Source organism: Manis javanica, chromosome 5 (assembly GCF_040802235.1).
Source record: "Manis javanica isolate MJ-LG chromosome 5, MJ_LKY, whole genome shotgun sequence".
NCBI classification, from domain to species: Eukaryota; Metazoa; Chordata; class Mammalia; order Pholidota; family Manidae; genus Manis; species Manis javanica.
Window position 1 is genome coordinate 72,059,151 of NC_133160.1, and position 17,627 is coordinate 72,076,777.

The 17,627-nt window shown below is 40.0% G+C and overlaps 1 protein-coding gene across 2 annotated transcripts in view; it reads left to right on the top strand.

The window, feature by feature from the left end:
- Window positions 1-418: 418 nt before the first annotated feature.
- Window positions 419-17,627, top strand: part of NDNF (neuron derived neurotrophic factor) — a 46,511-nt gene continuing 29,302 nt past the window's right edge. The window contains exon 1 of one of the 2 annotated variants that reach the window (XM_017676866.3): window positions 419-539. The gene's annotated coding sequence lies outside the window, so the exon portion shown is untranslated. Of the gene's footprint in view, window positions 540-5,495; window positions 6,018-17,627 lie in introns of those variants that run through there. The other variant, XM_017676865.3, reaches the window with a different exon arrangement.

Below are 17,627 nucleotides of genomic sequence, written 5' to 3' on the forward strand. Positions count from 1 at the left end.
CCAAGAGTACTTCCTTGATGCCCCACTCCCACCCTTTTTATGGACTTGCTCAGCATTCCATTATTCCGTTGTTACATCACATGGTAATTACTCAATTCTCCACCCAAATACAGATTCCTGAGAGCAAGGGCCTTGTTTATTCTCAGCAGCTACTATAATGCCTAGTGTATAGTAGGTGTTCAACAAATATTTACTAAGTGAATAAATGCCTGCAGGAAGAATGAAAGGTAACTACGGTTTACTGTTTCAACTTGACGTTGGTTTAGTGTATAAGAATCATCTCATTAGAGGTAATCATTAATTTTAAAGGTATTTAGAGAACTACTTTAAGAACTGTGCAACAGCCCATGCCATGGAGAGGGTGGGGTGGGGAAGGGATTGAAACTGAGCCAACAGACAAAAGAATGCCTGGTACTGATTCAGTGGTATGGCCAGGGATACGACACTGTTTCACCCAAGTCTCAGGATTTCTATAATGCTTTCCACCAGTTCTTTTGCCTCAGTTCCCAGAGTAGAGATACCAACAGCACTCTACAGAGGTAAGTATATGTGTCATGGAGTCTATTTACATTTGTGTAAAATGAGAAATATATTGTATAAGTACAACTGAGATAGTGGCTGGTCTACAAGCAGAATACTATAAGACTTTGATCTTTCAATGTATTTTCATGATTGAACCTATTTCATATGACTGGTTCTCATGAATCCTTTATAGTCTTAGAATTATTGAGGACCCCAAGGAGCTTGTGTTTGTGTGAATTATTTCTAACAGTATTCACTATATTAGGAATTAAAACAGAAATGTTAAAATATTTACTCATTTCAAAATAACTATAGTGTATCTACTACATGCCAATACCATTTTTCTGAAAATAACTGTATTTTCAAAAAAAATAATTAAGGGAGAAAAGTAGCATTGTTTTATATTTTTGCAAGTTCTTTAACGTCTGGCTTAGTAGAAGATAGCTGGATTCTCCTATCACTTCTGTATTCAATCTGTTGGGATATGTTGTTTTGTTTGAAGTAAATTAGGAATATCCGGTTTCACACAGATACATAGTTGGAAAATGAAGCAGCATTGTAATAACTTTTAAAAATAATTCTAGGTATTTTTCTTGGATGCTGCACCGAAACTTCACAAATGGTAGTTTCTTAACCTTATAATTGAAATGTGGAATATGAAACTGTATCAGTTAACTTTTCATATTGTTATATTAAATTTCATTGGTCTATCTTATACTTTGAATGGATCAACTCATGAATATTTTTCTAGCATCATAAATTATTGGGCATTTGGAAAATACTGGTTCATTGAGTTATGCAGATCTTCAGTGTCGATACATTACATCATACAACACCACAACACCACATTAATTAAAATATCACCGACTTATTAGAAAATACTTTTTCTAAGTCTAAGTCTAAGTACTGGGGAGCTAGCTGCCAAGCTCATGGTTACAGAGAGAAGCTTTCTAAATTCTGTGTTTTTAACTGGAAGAGTCAAACTTCACTGAAAATAAATACTGCCAGTTGTCTAACTTGAAGTCACAGGTTCCCCTAATTTGTTTTGGAAAAAATGTCTGCCAGTTATCCAAGTGTGAGTAACCATAGCTTGTCGGTTGTTCTTGCAAGTAAAAATATGTCTCATGAAAAAAGCAGCTGATTTAGCGACAATTCAATTACACAAGTGTTTTAATTCAGGATAAACATTGTACTTTGGTATGCAGCAGAAGAATTTTATGTGTGCCTCCCATTTTTGCCACACAGAACAGTAGGACAGAGTCAAGGGTTGAAATTTAACAAAGTAAGTAATTTTTACTGCTTCATCAAGGACTTCCTAAGTAAAATTGACATTTGTGGTGCCACTCCTTGGTCCATGCTAAGGTGCAAGCAGTTTTATCCTCCATTGCTTTTGTACTCTTAGTGCAAATGTCAACAGGGTTAAAAAAAAAAAGGAAAAGTCAAAATTAACACGTTTGAATTAATATGATAAAAGCTTTGGCCTTGTGGACCTCTCTGAAAGGTCTCCTGTCCTTCCCAGGGGTCTACAGACCATGCTTGGAGGACTGCTGCCTTAAGAAACAGTCTTGAACTAGGAGTTCTCTTAAATAGACTTTATTTACACTTTCAATTTCATAACCGTTTTTGATAACTTTTCCCAATTGGCTGAATATATGAAATTCATAGTTTAAAAGTAAACTCAGATTTAAATAATCAAATCTCTGCCAAATGCTTGAATATTATATACTACCTAATCCTCACAAATAATTTCTAAGTCAGCTATAATTTTTTCATTTGTATACTTAAAAAAACAAAAATAAAAACTCTGTGAGGTTATTTGTCTCATAGCCAATAATTATCACAGTCTAGAATTAAATACAAGTCTGAAGTCTGTCTGACTAAATACATGTTTTATTTAATAGTGCACATTGCCCAAGCCCCTCAAACACACTGAAGATGTTTACATACTATATAAATATAATTATACACAGAGAAGACAGATATATTGATATATGCAAATCCTGATATTCAAAACAGGACTATTTTTAGGAACTTTCATAAAAACATCCTTCACAGAGTTCTTCAAGAATTTTTCCCACAGATTTGGTTTGTCATGAATTGGCTGAATTAAAGACAATTCACCTAAACCTCATTTGGACTCAGTTTCTTCCTAATGATAGTTTTAAAGCACTGTCTCAATCCCTGGCTTATGTGAACTGCCCACCAGTTCTGTAAGATTCATGGGGTAGATTCTGTTGCCTTCAATGTACTGAGGAGAAAACTGACTCTCAGGGAACTTCACTGCCTTCTCAGCCTTTCCCTCTCCACCTGCTTTTCCCTCAGTTTCAAGCAAGTGAGACCAGGTGGCTCACACAAGAAAAATAAAAATACAACTACTACAAAAATGCTCTTCTTAGGACTCTCTCCTTCCCCTCAGAACCAAACTGTTAGGTAAATGAGCTTGCCCTCTTGTGTTTGCACGATCTCACCTTCTCTAGCTGCAATTATCTGGATCCTTCACACACATACAGCATAAACTACAATTGCTTATGTCAAGATCACGCAGACATTTTGTAAAGAGCAGCAATTGCTTTTCAGTCTGGTTGTCTTGATCACTCTGCCACAATGACCCTGGTCCATGTCACTCCCTTGGCTGCATGATCTCTGCTGTCTCCTCCTCCCTCTCTGGTCTCCAGCTCTTTCCTTTGCAGGCTCCTCTTCCTCCATCTATCCTACCAAATACATTGCTGTTCTGCCAGGTCCCACCCTAAGTCTTTTCTTTCTGGCTTGCTTTCCTCCTCTCCCTGGCTTCAGGAAATACCCAGATGCTGATGATTCCTGAGGGCTCCTTCCAGCTTGGACCTTCTCTCCTAGGAACTCTCTTTCTGGCTGTCTTTCAGTGCTACACTCAGATGCCCCACGTTTACTCCCATATCAACAAGTTTAAACAGAACTCATTATATTCTTCCTAAAACTGCCCCTCCCTATATGTTGTATCTCATGTCAAACAAGACTATCACCTGCCTTCTTGCCTCAGCCAGAAACCTCACAGTCAGTCTAGACTATTCCTCTTCTCCATTACCCTCCATATCCAATCAATCAATCGGTCCTGTCTATTAGATTTCCTAAATATTTCCAGAGCTGTCCCAACCTTGCAACTGGCACTTCCACTGCCTTAGTTCAGTCCTAATTTTTCCCTCTGGAAATAACCTCCTCACTCTCTCTCCCATCTGTCTTCCACAGTGATACCAGAGATAATTTTCTAAAGCTCCTATCTGATGACACTTAAAAATCTTAAAATCTGTCCTTGCTTAAAACCCTTAATAGTTTTCCAACCATGAACCACCTTCAGGAAAGTTCTAGCTCTTTGGGCTTCTAGAGCATTGGTGTGGACGGGCCTTGCTTACTTCTGCTGCAATCCAGCCACACCTAATTCTCCCAGTTCCCAGGACACACTGTGTACTTTGACACTTTCCTAACCTTTCACTTGCTTGTCTCTGTGCAGTGCCCTTCTCTCCTTGTCCCTGTTCGCCTGGCATTCTCTTCAACCTTCAGACCTCTATACTAAAATCTCTACCAAGGAGAATTAGCTGCTTTCTTTTCCATGCTCCTGCTTGAACAGGTACATTTATTATAGTGCTAATCATATCTCCATTTATGCCTCTGTCCCCCACCAAGCCGTGTGCTCCTCAAATGCAACACACATTATGTCTTTGAAATATCAGCACCAAGATGTACATGGTGCACAATAGGCACTTAATAAATGTTTAATGAATGCCCAAATGGTTTGCTCTGGGCCATATCTCATTAAGTGCAGGAGTCACTTCTCTAGATCTTTTGGCAGATCCCTTTTCCTACCTCATTGTCTCATATGCAAAACATAAGCTTGCACAGTGATCTCAACATCCCTTTTTGGCGTTTAACATTCTATGGCTTTTACAAAACTATTTTGTGAAGTATAAACGGTTTTATAAATCCACCTACTGCAGTATTCTGAACTTAGGAGTCACAAAACTCAAGGAGCTGCACTGGAACCGCCCTCAGTGACCAGGGACTTAACAAAAGGCCAGTTTTTAATATGACCTCAGAAAGGTAGATTTTCACCTTCATTTCTCGTGGTGATGAGAAGAGAGCAAGTATTTTTCATGCTTGACATGAAAAATACTTTTCATTGACACTATATCTTAATAAACTACATGTTTTGAGAACTTAAAATTCAAGTCTAAAAACCAGGTTTGCTGGAAACTAGGTTCGCACTTGCGAAAATGAGATCACTAAATCACTCGGTACTTTTTCCGCATTTTCCTCTGCCCAGGTTGCTAATTAGGTAACTTCTTATCATAATTACCTAGTCAGTCTTAATGGCTTCACACACTCTTCTCAGTCTCTCGCTGTCCTGTAGGGCTGCTTTTCAATCGTTAAAACAGCTGCTGAGTTTCAAACCAGAGGGGGCTTGGTGTGCGACTAGGGGGAAGCGCTCCCAGAGTGAAGGCTGTGGTAGGCAGGCTGTCGGATAAAAAGTGGGACACGAATGCACAGTTTGCACACTCCGCATTCCGCCTCCAATCTTCTGGACTTAGCTCGTCTGCCCACCCCGCCCCAAGCCAGCCTCGGAGTTCCCCTGTATTTGTGCGCCCGGTTTTCCCTGACGGGCCAATAGTCCCGCGTACGCGTCTCCCTGGGTTTTGGGGTTCACAGGGGGTCTCGGTAGGCCTCCCTTTCCTTCCCGCGACTGGAGGTAGGTGAGGACCGCTGTACGTTCCCGGCGATGCCTCCCGCAAGGGTCCCCGCTTGGCGAGCGCAGGGGTGTGTGTGTGTGTGTGCGCGCGCGCGCGCGCGCGCGGTGGCGCGCAGCGGGAGGGAGGGAGGGGCTGAGGGGGAGGCAGCGGGCAGAGGAGGGAGGGGGCTGGCGGGCAGCGGCGGGGCGGGAGGGAGAGCGGCTCCGGGCTTCAGCGGTGACACTCAGGAGCGAACGCACACTCCCCACTCGGAGCCGCGAGAGAGCGGAGCGAACCGAGCCGCGCGCCCGCCGCCGGCCCGTGCGCCCGGCTCTCCCCGCGCTGCGCTCCAGCCTGGCGCCGGTGCCCCGAGCGGCCGCCCGCGGAGCCCGCGCCAGCCCGGCCCGGCGCTGCAGCATCCTCCCGCCGCCCGGCCCCCGCACGCTGCCCGCCTTTAAAAAGGACCTCCCGCCGCTGCCCCGCTCGGCCCCGGGATCCTTCAGCCCCGCGCTTCTTCCCGCTCCGCTTCGCAGCAACTTCGGCGGCCGCGCGCCGCCAGCCTTCGCCCGCCTTTGAAGTTTGCAGCGCCGGCCGCAAAGTTGGGACACGTCGGCCGATTTAATTTGCTCTTTTATTTGCCTCCTCTTCTGCCACCTCTCCCACCACTCCGAGTCCCTTCGGTTCCTGATTTCTGGTGCTTAGCATCTTGGCGAGAGCGGGGACGTGGACTGTTTCGCACACCGCAATTTGGGAGGGATTTTTTTCTCTTCTCCCCAAGGAAAAACAGACTTTTTAAAGGTAAGTAGCGACAGGGAAGCAAATCCCCGACGCCTCGACGCCTTAGCCTGCCACCCCGAGACCTGGCACGAGGAGCGTCTACGCCCGAGCGCCGCACCGGGTTGGGGAGGGAGTGGAGGCGCGTGTCCCCTAACTCAGAGGGGCCCAGTTCTCGGTCACCTCTGGGCAACGGCTCCCGATCCCGAATTGCTGCGGGCGGAGGGGCGTGGAGCAGGGCTCCCTCGGTTTTCCAGGCTGGCGTCGTGGCTGGGCGGCCCGAGCGGTGTTAGGAGGAGGTGGAGGGGCAGCGCACAGGCCGGGTCACGGGGGTCGGTGCCCAGGATGCGGCGGAGTCCGGGGCGCCGCACAGCCTTCATCCCCGACTTGGCCTGGACACTGCCGGCCTGCCCGGAGGGCTGCTGCCTCCTTCTCCAGGTTCATGCCCTCCGCCTGCCGCCAGAGAAAGTCTGCGGGACCGGGTCTTGCAGGGAGCGTCTGCGTGTGCGGCGAAGAGCGAGGGGTCAGGGCAGAAAGCGGGGCTCGCCAGAGGGCAGGGCGGGCGCGGGTTCCAGGCAGGGGGCCCCGAGCCACCCATCCCGGGGCGCTGCGATCCCGGCTGGCCTCTCCCAGCCGACCTCCCTCGTTTGACCTCTGCGTGATTAGGCGTGCATCGATCGTGAGAGAAACTTACTCGATCTGAGCAGGGTGGCCTGGGACCGGCTCCTTCTTCAGCTGGGAGGGCAGAGCAGCCACGGAGCGTCGCTCCTTCCCGCCCCAGGCCGAGAGACAGAGTCGAGTCCTAGACCCGTCAGTGCGCGAGTCGGGGTTCGCTCCTCTCGGCGCTACCTTCAGTGCTGAGCTGAGAGTCGGGGCCGCCCGACACTCAGGAATCCGGATGAGTGGTTCCCGGTCCCAGCTGCACTCTTGGGGTACTCCCCAAACGGCTGGATTTGGGGTGCGGCTTCGTTTCATTGTGCCCCCTTCGTGCTCCTCCTCCTGCACCCCGACCCGAGGCCGAGGCCGGAGAATTTTCCGCAGCCCCCGCGCCAGCTCCACGCGGGTCTCCGAGGCCCCCTGAGTCTGCCGCGGGCCCCTCTGCCCCGGCGCAGAGCTGTCCTTCGGGCTAGATCGCGGTTCCCCTCCCGGTGCCCTTCGGGGCGCTGTCCATCTCCTGCTCTGGGTACAAGCAGTTCCTTGAAACCTGCTCTGGGTACAAGTAGCTCCTTAAGGGAAACCAAGACCTTGAGCAGGAAATGAACCTGAGCAAATGTCTCTGTTTTTAATTTTTCTTTTTCCTTTTCTTTTCTTGGACAGAGTTCTTTTTAGCAACTTTGTTGGGTTGGTCAATTTACTTCTCATTTTTCGATCCTGCTAAATGACAGGACAGAATTTTATTTTATTTTTTCATTTAGTCCCTGATCTCTCCAAACACATTACCCTCTCTTCCCCACCCCCCAACCCCTCCTCCTCCTGCCTCGCTTCCTGAACCCTTTTTCTTTTCTGAAGGAGGGAATCTCCGCACCTCCTCCTCCCCTCCTCCCACCAGGTCCCTGAGCGCCTGTGAGAACCAAGGGAGTCATCAATGGAAATAAATAAGACCCCTCTCCATTCTCCGCCCCCTTCAAACAAGTAAAATCCTCCCTGGGCTCGCAGGAGAGATAAAACATCCTCCCGAGGGAGCGGTTGTGGGGATTTGATTGGATTGAATTGTTTTATTATCCTGAAAGATTTGATGGATGGATGCGGAAGGAAATATGCCTACAGAGCACAGCATGCTGAGGTCTATCGCTATTTATTATTATAATTATTGTTTATTAAGAGTGATAATAGGGCCGTACCCTAGCTGAAGACTGTTTATATTTGGTTTTGGTTTTCCGCAGTCTCTTATTACAGTGGTTTCAGAAAGTGAATAGACCAGAAAAGTATTAATTCCTCACACATATCCTGCATATGGAATTAATCAAATGTCAAAAAGATACTGTCATTTTACCAAAGTTTTAACCCATGAACTTTTTAGAAGGTTGCAGGCTTAGGAAATGCCCTCATTTGCCTCAATCTGTCTCCTTAAAGTTCAAAAAACTTGGCAACATAATTAATTATGGTCCCAATTCCCATTTTCAATCTAAACCTATATGCAGGATTATATTAAAATATTCCCTCATTTATCCTTTAAAAGTTACTCTGATGAGTTTAAATTTGGGGGGAAAGGGCCAGCTGGGAATGAGGGGCCCAGAAGTTCCAGAAATTGTACTATTACAGATTTCTTTCAAAAATTCTTTGCTTCTCCCTTTAAAGAAAGAAATTACAAGTGTTGTCTCTGTGCAATTCTCAACTTCAGTGAATGTCCTTAGTCTTTATTACACACTCAAAACAACAGCTTGCAGCTTTGTCTGTATGACTGTTTTCATTTATATGTCAAGATGTTTTATTCATTAAACCTGTATGTCCAAGTCACAGGCTCGGTGTGGCAGTAACACTCTATTTTAATTATTAACTATCATAAAAAAAGAAGTTAGAACTCTGTAATGGGCCTAAATTGTTAGGAATTATGTGTGGTTTAAATTACACATTTATTTCAACAGAAGTGAAACCAGAATATTAAACATCTTTTAAATCGTTTGCAGATACAGCTTTTATCTATTAAGCTATAACAAAGTATATAATTGAAAAATATCTCTCTAAGAAAGAGGGGAACTCCGGCCCTCAGTTTATTTGTCCTAGTTCTATTGAACATTCATGTGTGAAGAGTAAAAAGTAATGTCATAACCTCAGCCATACCAACACTGAGGGAATGCTGTAATCCATGTAGCCACCCGTGGGTCAGTCTTCAGATAACTTAATGTAGTGACTTTTTCAGTTGTCTTCATGAACCAGGGGATTCAGATTTTCATTTTCTCATTTGGATTTATTGGTCAGCCTCTTTGTGTGATGGGGGAAAATTGTGTTGTTAAAACTCTAATACTTATGTGACATGAAGGGGAGAAAGGTAGAAAGAAGATGTGTCTGTTATCTTCCTATGTTCATTTCTGGTAGTTCTATTCAATCTATCTAGAGGTCAGAATTTCTATTTAAAACAGATTGTGCTGTCATTGTTGTTAGCCCAGAACTTACTTTTCATTTTGCTATGATGAATAAGTAGATTGTGGAATAGAATGTCATGCGTGAATTAACAGGTAGCATAGGAGCAGTGTGAATTCCACTAAAATCAAAATGACTTTATTTTCATCTCCTTTCCTTAGTTTTCCCAATGACAAGGTGGTGGAGTCTAGTGAACAAGCAGTGTTCTCTCACACTTCTTTGCTCCCTCTCTTCTTGTCAGGTTTCGCTTTGGGTAGCCATGCACCCATGGTGGCATTCTGGTAATGGATGAAACTGTGCCAGGGTCAGTTGCCATCAGCTAGTCAGTCACCAGGAAAAAAGTAAATCCCATGGGCTCGTGTATTGGGTCAAAGGCAAGTGTAACCTACAGAAATCATTCTGATTATTCATTTGACCTTGAAACAGTATCTTGACCCTCCAAATATTTGTTTTGGAATGATTATTCTGAAGAATAATTTGTTCTTCACCTGTTGGTTCAGTTACTTTGTAGAAGCAGCAGCTAAATAAGTTACAGCTGAATAGTAAACAGTAAATCACACCAAATATTTGCTTTCAAAACTGATAACTGAATTAAAGTCCTGCAATATTTAAATACTCCATTAAAAATACCTTGCAATTTAAACCCTAAAATTAGGATAAATTCTGCTTTATTTTTCTGTTATATTACAAAGCAAATGGACACCTGGGGCTCATGCAGTCATGCTTCCACATGTCCTCTTATGAAGAAAATTAAATACTTGTTGGTTGTTGATATTTACTGAAAAAAAAACCCCACATAGTTTGACATGGAAAACCAAAACTGTAAATATCATTATGCCTCATATAGTGGTACGCTGACCACAAATTCAGCTATATTTCTGGAAAAAACACCAGTGGTTTTAGTGTGAGTCTAGTGGAATCTAGTGAACAAGTGCTTGTTTGAATGTGTGTACAAATTCATGTCTCTTGCTGCTTCTGAGATGAGACCTGACTTTTGCTGTTCACAGCCTACCAGTGCCCGAGCCAGCGACAAAAGCAGGTGTATTCTTGGCTGCTTACTTTCTAAACACACTTCCTAAATCTGAAGATACTGTATGCATATGCACACCTTCCCCCTTCCTTTTGGCATTTTACTAAAACTGCAAACCAGCAAATCCATGCATTTTTGTCTTTTGAAATATTTGGAAAATATGAAACATTTAATATTAATTAACCCAAAATGAAAAAAGGTGTGACTCCTTCTGCATTTTACAAATTAAGAATGAGGTATTTGATCATACAGAATAAACGTGAACTAGCAACATGTTTCTCCAGATTTTTCCTTTGGGATGAAGAGACAGATTTGACCACAAAACAGCTGGATATTGAGTCCTGTTACAATGTCAATTGTTTTAAGAACCCACTGAACTAGATTTGATTTAAACTTCACTTTAAAGTCCACAGACCCCCAGTTTGTAAGTACAACAGTTTCCAAGATTACATGTCATTATTCTTTCAATAATCACCAGATCCTTTGGAAACTTAAATACTTTTTTAAGTGAATAGTTTTTGTTGAATAGTTTTTGGTTGTCGAATGTTAGTTTTTTTCCTGTAGCAAATTTGAACATGACACATATCTAATGTTTCATGTATTTCTCTGAAATATTTATTTTTAGTTTCACTTGTGAAAACTTTGAAATGAATCTTTTCTTTTAAAAAAGAAAAAATATGGCAGAATGCATATAATTAGTTTTTCCAATGTCTTTTCATCTTTTGAATTTCCTGCCTTTTATATGGTTATGAGAAAACAAAAAACATTTTTAGAAATATTGGGATTACATAAAGTTTGGAAGAAACTCAAAAAACATGACTACATATGATTGGAAATCAAGTCCTTTGAGCACGACTCAGACGCTGCCTCTGTAGTGTGGAGATTTTAAATGTCAGTACCCAAATAACAAAAACCCAGTTAGTGACATGCACTCTTGTCTGTTTCCTAATTGGAATGGTTTCAGCCAGTGTCACAAATAGTGGTGACTGACTGAAGCAGATGGCAACTGTACAAGTTTCTGTCGGTTAGTGTTCCTTTTCCCTAACATGAAGTCGAGGTAGCCACCCTCTTCCAGATGTGTACTCAGAGAGCACATATTCCGCAATCTAAAGACCTAGCCAAAAAACATGGACTATATTCAAATGGGTGTTTTATCAACAACTAAAAATCCTCATAATGGCATCTTATTCTCTGAGGTAACGTCTTCCTATACACAGATCTAGATAAAATATGAGACTGAAGTTTATCATTTTCTAAAATAAGTAGTAAAAATGGAACTTATAATTAGAAAGATTTTCAAAGTGTGATATCTTGTTTTTGAAATCACCATGACTTTTTCAAGTTACTGAAACTATGAACAAGTGCTTATATGTAAAGGTAGCTAATACTGTATCTGGAAGGTTGACAAACAAACTGAGGAGCAACATTGTGATACTCACTTGGAAATACTATGTTTTAAAGGGAAAAGCTAGTGTAAAAGGGCTTGGTTTATTTAGAGTTAGTTTCTCCAGTTTAGGTGCTTCAAGTGTTATGTATATACTCCAGGTGCCTCCTGGAGTTACAACTTATAGCACATTTAGTGAAAAATAAACTATAGTAATCCATATAAACCTGGGAGATGGCTCTCTTTTGTTCAGGTCATATGTACTCTAAGCCCATAGGTATTGCCAAATGTAACATTATACATTGTATTCCAGTAAAAAAAAAAAATGTGCTTTTGATTAAATTGTCAAGAGTCCTACCAAACCTCCCCACACACATAATCATAAATATGTACTTGATCTTTTTTAGTTACCCTGTTTATGATACATTTAAAAACAAATAATAAGTACATTTTTACACATATGGATACACTAGTATATATATTATGAATTAAATCTAAATATTATTCATATGTTGATAGCACTCAATAAATGTTGTCATTTCATATTAAATTACAGCATTCACTAAAATTCACTGATGTCATCAAAAGCTTCAAATTAGGACTGATTCGGAAGTGACTGGATCCTGTAATTGAAGAGATACTTGTTTCCAACAGTGGTGGCAGACATCAGACAGAGCAGTGCTAGCTGAGACAATGGCAAACTGAGAAAAGACAGCACTCATTTAGCCCTTGAGTCTCACATATCTCAATTTTATGGGTAATCCTTCGAAGTTTGCTAAAAGGTATTATGAAAATACATAACATTTTTATGGAAAAATAAAACTGCCTCTTAAATAGGAAATAAAAATTTAATGCACTGATGAGTGCAGTAGCAGGATTAACCACACTCATAGATGAACAAGCAGGCAAGTCCCATGAGAGAAGGTCCGAGAGGTGTTGGAGTAGCCACGCTGCCCCCAAATGTTACCAAGGCCTCTCATGGTACAAACATGATACATGCAAAGTGATGTTTTCCTTTTTAAAGTAATTTTATTCTTCAGTGTCCCCTTTAAATATGAAGACACCCCTGGATGGGAAACAGGTTAAGCTGACATCGGCGAACATTTTACAAAGATGTTAAGGGCTAGATAAAGCCAGATCGGAATGAGGCTAGTTTAGGAGAGAATTTTAGAAAAGGGAAATATATATCTTTGGATCTCTTAGCCTCTCCATCTTTAGACAGCCTGCCTTTCACACATACCTGCTGTTTGTTCTCTTCTCTGGTAACTGATTCTCAGGTTCTTATACTCTAGTTAAAGTTAGACCCACAGCTTCCTGGACCGTACTTAGTGTCCCCATGCTTAGTTGAATGCTCTGCTGTCGCCATCTTGAAATTCTTGGTTTTTGAACAGGAGGTCATGCACTGGGGCCCCACAAATTTTCACTTTACCCTGTGCCCCAAAGATTATGGAGCACCTTGATTCCATCTGGATGTGAATTTAAGATATAGAATCTTGATACTGAGGAATTACAAAGAACATTTGAAATTATCTTTGCAAAATTAACTCTAGTGAATATTTGCATTTAAAAACTTGTCCTTTAAGTGAAATGAAAGATACAGGATACCCTTTTAAACAATTGAAATGGAAGTTTCCCATTGTTTCTAAAATCTTACTAAACAGATATCAAGCTTCTGATAGGGTCAACCTTGTAAAGCAGAGGTCTGTAAAGGGGGGTTTCCTCTTTGCCTTGTTATGGTACACAAAGATGTCTCATTTTGATGAAAGGGGAAAATAACTGGAAGCTCTATATGCATTTGCTTTTAGGTATAAGAGAGGAAAATAAGTTTTGTTAATATCATTTAGTACATCTATTGGCAAATATATCTCTTGACAAAGGCACTCTCATCAGTTGGTCATAGAGTGATTAAAAAGTAAAAAGTGGCAGAGTTGACAGTTTCTATGAAGTAAAAACAAAACAAGGTGAAAATAATGGCATTCTAATCAGCTCAGTTAAGAAGCCAGCCCTACCCAGAAATTAACCAGAAAAAGATTTGATATACAGTTTCATCCACTGTACTTAACTACAATACTCAACCCAGTATAGAGTACCTTATTTTTTATATATATGAGACATATATTTTAATCACAATTCTAAGATTTTTGGAGATAATGCATTACAGAGCCAGAGGTCTTCAGATCCTCAAATACACTGGTCACCATTATCTTCAAGAGTGTTCTTGGTGATTTGTATAACCATTTCATAATTCTTATTACTAATGAATAGATATCGTACATTATTTCTGAAAGTTTCAGTATTGTAAGAGTTAAAAAAAAGTTATCCAATCTTCTTAATGCTCATAAAATGTATATGTGTTACATTTTGGAATTTTTATTTGAAATTTTGTTTCTCCATAAAGTTGTCAGTTATTAAATTAAATTGGTTTCTGTGCTTTGAATTTCACGATGTGAATGGAAGTTATTGTATTTATTAATAATATTATAACTTTGTATAATCTTTGATTATTTACAAGGTATTTCCACATCCATTATTTTCCATAGTCTTCAAATGAACCCGGTGAGGAATTTTTTAACCCTCCTACTCCTGAAACCCATTTTCTGTAATCATGAAACTGAATGGCTATTTCTGAAATGTAAACTCAAAAAACTTTAAAATAAAGTGATAACTCTTTGGTTTCAGAAGCAGAATTGATGGAAGTGTCTAAAAGTTTTAAAATGAGGTCAGCTGCCACATTAATTTGCAAGGGCACAGTTTGCTTAGAACTTTTTAATAATCTAATGCTTCAAAAATATCATTAATTTAGTTTAAATCCACAAGACCTTAATAGTGGGCTGCTTATGTGCTAAATGTCTGTTTGCTTTAGTGATAGTCAACTTACCACAGAATTTTTAAAGGAAAATTATTACACTCTTCCTCTTTTTAATCACTATTTAAGGTCATACCTAAAGAACTTGTCTTTGAGAGTAAAAATAGGCTGGCTCAAAAATAGCAAAAAGGCCTAGCAGTCATAAATAGATAAATAACACCCACACTTGCCCTTCTAGAAAGTTCAAGTCATTTTCAATAAGGGAAATAGTTGAAAGTGAAGTACGTTCTGTTGTAAACCTCCCTGCCTCCCATGTCCCCATCCACCATTTGCACAAATTCTACTCCAATCGCAAAAGGAAAATTAGTTTATTACCTTGCTTTATTAAGTCCACACATGCCCATGGAATCAACTTTGAAGGGAAATCTCTTTCCCTTTCCTCAGCTCTCTTCTTAATTCTTTGAAATGACCAGCTCTTCAAGTCTAAATGCCCACAGATACACTATTTGTTGGGGCCGTGTGTGTGTGTGTGTGTCTGTGTCTGTGTGTAATAGACAAAGACTTTAACATACTTTGAAGCTGAGTTTATTAGGGACACACGACCCATGATTTTGAAACATATTCCAATTATGTATGGTAGGTACAACACTGAAAAGTCAGTGAGCTCCAGAGTCCCTTTTTAAATTAGTATTAGTTAATAGTAACTCAGCTCTACAGTTATTCCAGTATTCCATTAATAATGTGGCATTTTTGAGAGGTAAGATCTGAAGTCAGATTGGTTCTAATATTTTTTACATAAATGATTTCCAAAATAATTGAATGAAATCATACATTTCAATGGAATAATGAGAGCTATTAGAGACACGCATGATAGGATATTCCAAATATTCTAAAAGTTTAAAGCCCTTTACAACATAATACGGAATGAGTAAGCTCAGACAATGGAAGTATTTATACACACACACACACACACACACACACACACACATTAATACTTCAGCCACCAAATTCAGTCTATAATCGGAAAAAACTCTACATTTAAAGTTTATTCACACTTACAAAACAATGACAGCCAAGAAACAGTTTTGAAACATCATTTTCTCTTGGCAGGCTCGATCTTGTATAATGACCTATAACATTGTTGACCCCAATGCTCACCAGCTGCAGCTTTTACTTAATGTTTCCACTAAAAAAACTTTTTTGAAAAAGAAGCAGCACATGTAACTGTATGTCTTACTTTTGGGGTGGAAAGGGATGAAATATTTGTGGATCTTGAATTTCCCACATTGGGTCAGTATTTTGTAGTTCATCATCTCTCTAATTGTTGTAAACTTACATGCCTATATTATTTCATCATAATTTGCTATCAACTCTTCATTAAAAGTGACTGTGGGGTCTGTCCACATTGTTTACCTTTGGAGTGTCCTGTTCTTTAATCATCTCTTGATCCAGAAATAATAATGCAGAATATCCTAGGAACTGAGCCTAATCCTCAGCTCTCTAATCTCAACACGTGCATTTTAAATCCTTTGCTAAATCTAATGCCTAAAAAGCCTGAGCACACTCACCTTTGAATCAGTTTTAATACAGCTCTGTTTATGAAACTGTATTGATGTCCTCAGATACAGTGCATTGAGGCTAACGAAAACAATATTAGGAGTTTCCTACTGTTTACGTGATTGTTTTAAAAAATCCAACATCATGGCCTTTCCTCTGTGTTTTGTCTTGTTAGTCTCTACTTAAAAACCAGTCTTTTACCTGATAGATTAGATAAGTAAAGATAGAACAATCTGATGCCAAAACTCCTTCTCATGTCTGTTTTAAGAGCAAGTCAAAACATGTATCTTTTGCTGTTGAATAAAATTTTAGAACTAGTTTGAGACACTAGTTTATACTATTTGTTGATAAGTGGAACCTTTTTTAAAAATTTTAAAAGAGCATTAACATCCACTATTTTTAATCTCTTAAAAATCCTGGGAATAATCATCTCCATTTTGTAGATGAGGAAACTAAGACTCAAAGAGATTAAGAGGCTTGCTCAAAGTACAAAAACCAATAATGGTTTAGTCAGAACATCAACTCTCATCTTCTTACTCTAAGGCCAGCAATCACTTTCTATTTTACTTTAGATGACTTTGAACTGTCTCTTAACTGGAATGAGTGAATGAATACATATATAAAAATTGCATGAGAATGGAGAATGGAAAAGAGGAGAGAACAGGCCAAAATTTAAATCCAATTTTTTATAAGAACTCAATCCCGAATTGGTAGGACTGCAGGATGTGGAAAGAGCTCCCCTTGAGACACTGAGACAGGAGACCAGAGAGTGAGGCAGACAAAGAAGAGAGAGGCTGTATGTCAACTATCCTTCCTTTTAGGTTCTTTAAAACTAGATTGTTGGGAAGTTCTGTCCTTGGAGAATACTGTCTCATCTCTCCAAAGACATGGCTTTAATTTTATAATTTGTTTTTTGGTCTTTGATATTATAAGAGGGATGGTAGAAGAAATACATATATGAAAACTATACTTTAACTTATTTATTTATTTATTTATTGCAAGAACATGACCACTCCACATTCATGTGCCCCCCCCTCCACCTTCTTTCTTTTTTTTCTGGAAATAAGAATAATATAGGGTTTAACCATTTTAACTATTTAAGATCCCTGGTACATCTGTCTAATTAATCTATCCTTGGATCTTGATTACAGTTATTTTTAAATTACTATTTTGATTTTGTACTGTGCTTTGGCACTAGAGGCCACCTCAAATCCTCTTTGCTAGCAGAATGGCTTTAATGCTGTATGTCAAGATAACTGCCAGGGGAAAAGAAGAAGGTAAAGCTTCAGGACTATCAGATATTTGGGTAAATATGGGATTGAGTCCATCAAATCAAATATCACTTCTTAATCTATAGTATTTATTATTCTATGATGATAATTAATGATGTATTCTTGTAGCATCTTATTTAACAGTACTGTACTTGCCAACTCCCATTAAGTACATGAACAAATTAAAAACTTTACTGTAACATTTTTTTGGTTTTAAGCTTATTTTTTAGTATAAACTTCTAGTATAATTTTGGTATAACTTTGAATCTTGTCACAAATCTCCTAAATGGTCCATAGTCTGTTATTGGGCATTAATGTAAGCATAATGGTGGGAATAAACCTGCATGTGATCTTTTTTTTTTTTTGTTAAAGAAGTAGAGGAAAGAGAAAGCTGTGAAATCATGTGAATAAAACAACAAATATCAAAGTAAAAGGAAAAAAGGATGTGGATAATCTCATCATCCATGTCTCCCTAAAAGGTGCTTAAAATATTAAACTTTGGTAA